The sequence below is a fragment of the Cucurbita pepo genome, chromosome 7 (assembly GCF_057944985.1).
Source record: "Cucurbita pepo subsp. pepo isolate OVF chromosome 7, ASM5794498v1, whole genome shotgun sequence".
NCBI lineage: Eukaryota > Viridiplantae > Streptophyta > Magnoliopsida > Cucurbitales > Cucurbitaceae > Cucurbita > Cucurbita pepo.
In genome coordinates this window covers 5835954-5845720 of record NC_141804.1, presented here as the reverse complement: position 1 = coordinate 5845720, position 9767 = coordinate 5835954, and positions in this window count along the sequence as shown.

Below are 9767 nucleotides of genomic sequence, written 5' to 3'. Positions count from 1 at the left end.
TCTCGGACAAATTCGATGTGTAGTACTTCCCTACACACGACTCACACGTGCGAGTGTGAGTCCCCAGGGCGCTCGCACACCCCCTGGACCCTCTGGTCAAGCTAATCTGTAGCGACGTCCGGAGGTCAGCGGAACCCCATAGTGTCATGCGCCTCATGAACACTCTCATCTGTGTGCTTTCGCACCTGTGCGCATTCGCGCTCATCATAAGGTACGCGTCCGCACTCATCATCTCTAGGGGAAGTAGCCCTATGCTTATGAACATACAAAATGCATGAGGTCCCTCTAAATCCATCGTAATGTCTCTTCTGACACAACCCTCTAGTCTCATCTCTTTGTTACTCTAGGTAACGCATATCGTGGATATTTATATTAATATCATTTTCATGCTCTTAGGGTTGTGTCCTACGTCGATCTAACGACATGATGCAATATCGCACTCATCATCATCTAGCATGCTCAATATGGAAAACATCATCATATTAAGGTAAAAATCATGCAATCATCATGCTCATCATAATGCCACAACGTGCGTCAAACATATTAAGCGTCACTCAACAAAATATGTATAAAATGGCACATATCATCAAGCATCATACAATTTATTTAGCCTATCCTATAGTAAGGCCACTTACTTGGTTGGCCTCGGCCGAAGTACTCCCTAAATAGCTAGACGTAAGCTCCCGTTCCGTGAGAGCTGCTTCCTACTTCGCTGGATTTGTTTCCTATCACGCCGTTCACCAGTTTCCGTTAGTATTTCACAATTAATTTACCTATAATTTAATAAATGTGAAATACGGCTCTAAAACGGCCTCGGATACCTTAATCGGGGCCGAAAATAGATCCGGGAGGGTCGAAACAGTGAAAACCGGGCTGAAACAGGTGAGCCGAGCCGAACAGCCGCTGGAGCCGCCGGAGCGTCACCGGAGGGAGCCCGAGCCGTTTGCGCCGAGCCGAGCCGAGGACTGCCGCGCCGCTGTGTGACACGTGGCAACAGTAGAGAAAGCCACGTCGGGCGGTAGTGTTGGGTCGAAGCGCGGGTCGGAGTCTGGTTCGGGTCGTGGTTCGGGTCGCGGGCTGTGGAAGGCTACTGGGCCAAGACTAAACGTTGGGCCTCGGCTTACTGGGCTGGGCCGCAAGTGTTTGGTTTGCAGGCCGGCTCAATTGGACCGTGGGTCTAGTCTGGGTTGGTTCATCTGAACCGTAGCTTCTGGGCCGGTTTGAGGTTTGGGCCGCTGTAGTTGGGCTGGGCTGAAGGCAGAGGCCAAGGGAGGAACGGGCTGGCTCTCCCGGGTTCTGGGTTCGGGTTGACCCGGATCCGTGGATCTCGTCTTCCTTACCCGACTTTGGCCGATTTTCCGGCGAGCTTTCTCTCTCCTTCCCGCGGCGTTCCCGTTGCCGATTTCGGTCCTCTTCCTTCCCTTTTCCTCTTTGTTCGTCGTCCTTCTTTCCTTTTTGGGAGTTTTGCGGCCTAAAAGCTCCTAAAAGCCATAGATCTAAGAATCGATTAAGAAACCTAACTTTCCGACCTTGGTTACCGACGACGACGCTTACGAAATAATACAAAACGCACCCTGAGTTATTGTGCTTTCGTTAGGGATCTCTCTTACGGTAGTAACAAGTCGTTTGGTGTCGGTTTAAGGGTGGTTTGAGGGCTCGTCGGAGAAACTGGACACCCGCCGACGTTTGTCCGAAATCTCTCTCTCTCTCTCTCGAAATTTTCTCTCTTTTCTCCCTTTGCAGGTGTTCTGAAGATGCTGGGCTGAGGGTGGGCGTGCTGTGGCCGTCGTTTCGCGTGGGTTCCGCGAAACTCGACGGTCGCCGGAAAACTCGCGGGTTTTCCAGCGACTGGGTTTTTTTTTTTTTTTTTCGTTTTCTCTTTTTCATTTATTTATTTATTATATATATATATATATTTTTTTTTTTTCTTTCTTTCCCGGGTCGTTACACCAGCCCAGTCCCAATGATTTAACCCTCGACCCACCGAAATAAAACTACGGCCAACAAGTAGAATTCAGCCTAGACTCGCGACTACAACTTGACAACTTATGCCTTGACCCGAGACTACCTGCACACGCGTCGCCTCCTGATTGTGCCATGTGTCAGCTTCTAGCGCAAAAACCCCTCGGTTCTGCACGGTTCAATCGGCTTGACGGTGGCTCGCGGTGGCTTCCCGACTCCTCGTGGCTTATTCGGCTCGAGAAATCAATTTTTGACATGTTCAGCACAATTTCGACCCTCTCGGACTCAATTTCGACTCCGTTTAAGGTGAATTAGATCATTTTTAAGGCCGTATTTCACAAATTCAAGTTGAAAATTAATTATGTTTGTTAAATACTAATGAAGATGTCGAATGATCAAATAGAAACCAACCACCAACAGAAGCGTAGGACGTATACAAGGACCTAGGAGCTTATGTTTGTATTTTAGGGAGTACTTCGGCTAAGGCCTACCAAGTAAGTGGCCCTTCCGTCGTAGGTTACGCTTTTGTATGATGTATGTTGGCGCGTGCACGTGGATTCGCACGTGTCATTAACTTGTATGTTAGACGGTTATATTTTAATACATAAGCTTGTGAAATGTGAAAATATGCTATTTTGGTGTTGATATGACATGCGATATAGTATGATGTGTTGTGTTGACTTATGATGTTATGTGATTTCTGGATGATTTGGCATGAATCGTACATCATAATAGGTTGTATCGAACGCATGAAATGTGTGGTTATGCTCCTAATTTGTATGTAAATAACATGAAATGTATGACATGAAATATAACCCCGTTAGGATTATGTATGATGTATAATGAAAAATGATAGCAGGGTTATATTTAATAATGTTGAAAACGGAAAAATGTTGGGACCTTATGCATTATGCGTGCTCATGCATTTGGGGGATACCCCTATTCCATCACGAGGGTACAGACGCGTACATCCATTAGGCAGACAAAGTATCGTTATGTTTTACATAATGTTGCTGTGATGATTTGTAATAGCTCAAAATAAATAAATAAATAAGCAAATAAAAATAATTATAAAAAAAATATATACGTCAAAATAATAATAATAATAATTCATAAATAATTAACTAAAAAGATTACTTAACAATAAAAATAAAAATAAAATTTACCCACTTGTCTCCGCTAACCTCTCATCCCAACCCCATCCTCTTTCCTCAACTCCACACTATCACTTTTCTTCCAAAAATAAACTGAAAAAAAATGTCACATTTGAGAAAAATTAAAATGGCAGTTTCAACAGTAAAATAACGTTTCAGTAGATATGATGTAGATTTACTAGAGAGATTTTAGTCTGTTATTACCATAAAATCCTAACTCAGATTTCCTTTTTCCTCTATAGTTACGGTTATAAGAAATTAATTTAGGATCAAATCTTCTTTCTCTACGGGATACTGTAATAATCAAATCCCATCTTATTAAGAGGATATTTGGAGATATATTTTAATAATTAGTTAGAATATATTTGAGATATTTAGGGAATTGTTAATATAGATTTGATTAACCGTATATTTGATTTATTTACCAGATTTAGTTAGTTATATATATTTTTTTATTTTTAGGTATTAGTTGATAGTTTGTATTCTATTTAACGTGGTAAACCTAAATGAAGATCATACTTTCGATCCCAATTCTATTTCTATTTCTCATTCTTAACATGGTATCAGAGCACAGATCTTGGTGTTCTTAAATATCAAAATTTCCTTTATGGCGGAATCAGCCAAATCCAGCTTCAAAATTTCGGATGTTGATTTAACACATCCTTACTATATTCATCACTCTGATCAGCCAGGATATTCACTTGTTCCAATCAAATTAAATGGAGCAAATTACCAATCCTGGAGTAAATCAGTTATGCATGCTCTTAGTGCCAAGAAGAAAATTGGCTTCATTGATGGCACAATTGAGGAACCGTCCCAAGATGCAAATTCAACCGAACTCGAACTCTGGAATCAGTGCAACAGTATGATAATATCTTGGTTAACTCATTCCGTTGAAGCAGATATCGCTAAAGACATTATTCACGCCAAGACAGCGAACCAAGAGACATCAATCATACAATATACTTCAATGAAGATGTGAAGAAAATGTTGTCAAAATTATCAAAAAGAAGTTTCAACTCATGCTACATTGAAGAAGAATGAAGTTTGATTGTTGTAAATTTTGGGTGGGTTACAATTTAGAGTAATTTAAAGTTATTGTATTTTAAGATTTTTTAGGTTACATTTACATAATGGCTCATTATGGCCATTAAGTATGAATGTTACAACTATTAGGAATGCCTTTAGTAGTTTCATTTTGAGGCTATATAAAGCCACGTATATTGTATTTGTAAGAAGACTTGGAAAATATAGAAAGAAGCATTTGTGCTTTTCTTTAGCCAATGGCTAAGTTTCTTTGCAATTCTATGTAGTTTAGATTGCATGTAGAATCATTCAAGCTCGACATGATCAATCTTGCTTGTGGAGTGATTCGAATCTCAAACAAGTGTTTGAGATATTTGATCAACAAGAGTCATTCAAGCTAGACATGATCGATCTTGCTTGTGGAGTGATTCGAATCTCAATCAAGTGTTCTTGCCTTGAGATATTCGATCAACAGGGTAATCCGAATCTAATTCCCCTTGTATTGATTCCTTATCTTATCAAGTTATGCATGCTCTTAGTGCCAAGAAGAAAATTGGCTTCATTGATGGCACAATTGAGGAACCGTCCCAAGATGCAAATTCAACCGAATTCGAACTCTGGAATCAGTGCAACAGTATGATAATATCTTGGTTAACTCATTCCGTTGAAGCAGATATCGCTAAAGGCATTATTCACGCCAAGACAGCTCATCAAGTGTGGGTTGATCTTCACGATCAACTCTCACAAAAGAATGCTCCAGCAATTTTTCAAATACAAAACTCGATAGCAACGATGTCACAAGGAACCATGGCACTATCAACATATTTCACAAAGCTCAAAGCACTCTGGGATGAGCTGGAAGCGTACCGCACACCATTTACTTGTAATCAACGTGAAATACATATTGATCAACGCGAAGAAGACAAGTTGATGCAATTGCTCATGGGGCTCAATGAGTCTTATAAAACGATGAGATCTAACATATTGATGATGTCTCCATTACCTAATGTGAGGCAAGCCTATTCATTACTTGTACAAGAAGAGATGAAGCGTCAGGTAACTTCTGAACCTACTGAGAATTTCTCGATTGCATCAGCAGTGCAGAAGAAAACAATATATTCAAAATTCGCCAAGGACAAATCGTGTGAATACTGCAATAAAAGTGGTCATACAATCAATGAGTGTCAAATTCTTAAGTTTCACTGTAAGTTTTGTGATAGAAGGGGCCATACAGAAGATCGGTGTCGACAGAAAAATAATTCTGGAAGGACAAGACAAGTCAATCAACACAATAATCGTGGATATCGATCATCTGCAAATATGGCCGATGTTTCACAGTTGAATACAGAAGAACAGTCACCTAATTCCATCCCAAATTTTTCTTCTGAGCAATTACGACAGATAGCACAAGCCTTATCTGCAATCAATCATCACCCTTCTGGTAATTCTGACAATCACATCAATGTTGCAGGTTTGTTTCCCATATCTACATTATCTATTAACTCTACGAGTTCTAATTCATGGATTCTCGATAGTGGAGCTACGGATCTTATAGTATCAAAATCTTCTGTTATGACTGAACCAAAGGCTGCCATCATGTCTACAATAAATTTGCCTAATGGAGAGACAGCACGTGTGTCACATACTGGCAATATTTCCCTTAGCCCTAACCTTAAATTAAACAACGTTTTATGTGTGCCTTCATTCAATTTAAACCTAATGTCGATCAGCAAACTTACCAATAACTTGAAATGTTATGTCACCTTCTATCCTGATTCTTGTGTTATGCAGAACTTGGCTACGAGGAAGATGATTGGCTCGGGTAAACAATTTGGAGGTCTCTATCATATTTCTTCATCTCCAATCAAATCTTCAGCTCATCAAGTATCTCAGTCATCTGATTTGTGGCATTTACGCCTAAGTCATCCTTCTTTTTCTCGTTTTAAATTTCTAGCTGATCAATTGCATCTTAATAATGCGAGTTATTCTCATAATTGTAGTATCTGCCCGTTAGCAAAACAAACTAGGTTGTCTTTCCCAAGAAGTTCAATAACAACCCATTCTGCCTTTGATCTGATACATTGTGATGTTTGGGGACCACATAAAATTCCTACCCATTCTGGTTTGCGTTTTTTCTCACTATTGTTGATGATTTTACTCGATGTACTCGGGTTTTTCTAATGCCACATAAGTCAGAAGTACATCATTTGTTAATGAACTTTGTTAAATTCGTTCAAACTCAATCTCATACTACTATCAAGATAGTTCGATCAGACAATGGGATTGAGTTCCTATCTTTGCAATCATTCTTTACTTCTTGTGGTATTGAATTTCAGCGCACTTGTGTCTATACTCCACAACAAAATGGAGTCGTAGAACGTAAGCATCGTCATATCCTAAATGTAGCTAGGTCTCTTCTTTTTCAGTCACAGGTTCCACTTAATTTTTGGGGAGAGTGCATTTTAACGGCTGTTTATCTTATAAATAGAACGCCATCACCATTGTTATCTAAAAGACACCCTTTGAAGCACTCTACAAACGACCACCTACATTTCATCATCTTAAAGTTATTTGTTGTAAATGTTATGCAACTATAGTACATCCTAAGCAAAAATTTGAACCTCGGGCTGTAACAGCCAAAAAAAAAAAAAAAAACAAATAAAAATAATTATAATAAGGTAGTTAAAATATTAATAATAAATAAATAAATAAATAAATAAAAACAACATTTCCCCACTTCTCTCCACTAACCTCTCATCCCTTCCCACAATTGTCTCTCCTCAACCTATCTTGACGCGAGAAAGTAACAGTTACTGCAAACAGAAAAAGAAAAACAATAATTGTCAGATTTAAAAAAAAAACATTTACCCAGTTGAGGTTTGCTGAAGATTTACGTGAAGATAGATCAGATCAATAAGGTATGTATTAAATCTTCATTTTCTTTTATCCTATTTTTTTTTTTAGAAATCACAACCAATTATAGTTGTTGAATTATTACTATGATCCATCTTTTAGTTAGAAATTAAATGTCAAATCATTTACAATTCTAGTCAATCATGTCATATTAGTAATATTAGATTAAATATGAATAGATTAGAGATAGAATGGCCAAGAAAACTTCTGAATAGGAAACAGATGGAAATAGGAAACACTAAGATTATGAAAGATTTAGAAATAGAGATCCACTGTAAATTTGGAATACATGAGAACAGAATTAAAAGGCAACAAATAAAACAAAAAAACCACAAAGGGAAAGGTAAATACAGAGGGTAAATAGAGATAACAGTAAAGCTCAGAATAACTAAGTTGTACCTACTTTTTATACCACAGTAACAATGAACCAATGTAAATTAGTAATCATGAAAATATAATTATAGATATATAACATTTCAAGACTTCTAACAATGAACCAATGTAAATTAGAGAAATAATGTTGTAGAATTCAAACCGGAAACTAATGTCATGGGCTCATATAGGTTGACCCAGATTTCAAAGGACAGAATCAAACTTTCGTTAAAGATATATTCGTGACAACGACTTAAGCTAGCCAGGTAAGTGACCTTACTATCGGCAAGGTTATATTTGATGTTGACACGTGCCCTGTGGTTCTGCACGTGTCATATATATTGATATGTGTGAATTGTCTGAGGATCGATATGCTTCCTATATGTTATGTTATGTTATGTTATTATATGTGAATTGTATGACATGAAATACGGTAAATTGCATGATACATAACCCCGCTAGGAATATATATGATATGTAACAGAATGAGAATGAGAATGACATGTAAGCATGAAAACGTGACACGGGGTTATGTTCATTAAATGATGACTGTAGGACTAGTGGGACCTCATGCATATTGTGTGATCATGCATTTGGGGGGATACCCCTATCCCAGCACGAGGGTACGGACGCGTACATCCAAATGGCAGGACAACGATCGTTATGCCCTGCATAGCGCTGCCGTGACGGTTTTAGTTTTAACGGGTCCCGGTGGGCCCCTAGAGCATGCCCACCGGCTAGGGACAGTGGCCCAGCGGTGTGCGAACTAGCTGGTAAGCTCATACTCGCACGTATGGGCTGCGTGTAGAGTATATGGTACACGTCCACGATTACCTGTTAGGATTACACCGTAGGGAAAATGAAACGAAACGAAACGAAAAAGAAACGAAACGAAATGAAACGAAACGAAAGATAGGTCCCATCATTTTATTGCATGTGATTGTTGCATTTAACCCCAATAGTGGGGTCACTTACTGAGTATTTCTTTAAATACTCAAGCCATGTGCTACTACATTTTTCAGGTTAAGGCAAGACATTCCTGTACGGCTGACGACGGCATCGCAACTCGAGATCATGGCACATGCATAGGATAGTGGTATTCATTTTCTTAGACTTAGGATAGAATAGGATGTTTTAAACTTAAACGCTTATTTATTTTATTTCGGGTCTTTTGTTGTGTCGTTTTAAAGATGTTTTCGAAACACGTAAGTCCATGGCTGTGTTTTTAAGTTAAAGGTTATGTTTTATGGAATTTAAATGAAGTCTTCCGCATTCAATGTTTATGGTATGTATACAGTAGCGACCTTAAATTAAGTAGAAAATTTTGGGTCGTTACAGTTGGTATCAGAGCCAGGTTATAGATCTTGTAGACTAGCCTACGATGTAGGCTTGGCATGTTCCATGGTCCCACCGTTGATGCCCCGTCTCCGTCAGGTATGTCTTGCTTAAGATAAAAAAAAAAAAGAAATGTCGTTGATTGTGTATGTTGTTATTGCTTGGTCATTATAAAATATAACTCATAATTGGACTTTTACACCATTGATTGTGTTATAATTTACTGCATTATTGTTGCCTTAATTCTACATTGATATTAAATGTAGAATATGTTATGTTTTACCTGAATGTGAATGTAAATTGTTGTATTGATGATGTTTTGACTTACTGAGGTTGTTATTGTGAATGAGTAGCTATAGTTTTAGTAAGCTACTAAATGTTAGTGTATGCGTGAAAATGATTTTGCTAAGCAAGATCATATGTTTTAGTTGGACGTCTTGAACATAGATAAACTACACAGTCTTATGACCATAGAGATGGGGAGGACTGTAACAATGTATAGTAAGTAGTTTTAGATGAAATAAAATGACCTAAGAAGCTTGATAGATGTCAATATCCTATAATATACTATAGATATTAAAAAGTTGTAGTGTCTGAAAGAGAATTTTATAACTTTGAAGTATGTAAAGATGAAATTAAAGTATCAGTATGAAAAAAAAAAATTTGAGTTAAGACCATAAAAGTTTAAAACATGTATACTTAAATTGATTGGTAAATGACATAAGTGTCGTTAATGGAAGATGAGCTTTGGAAGTACTGAGATGTAGAAAACTTTCCTGCCTTAATACGAGCTGAAAATAAAAAAATAAAAAAATAAATAATAATAATAATAATAATACAACCAATTAGGGAAGTTGTGAGGTGATTTAAAAGTATCGAACCATAGTTTGGATGAGATATTACGATCATGGTCAAAATTTTAGAGGTATATGGAGAGGGACTACGGTATGAGATTTGAGATTATCAAGATACCTTAAATTTAAGAAACCATGATTTAAGATGAAC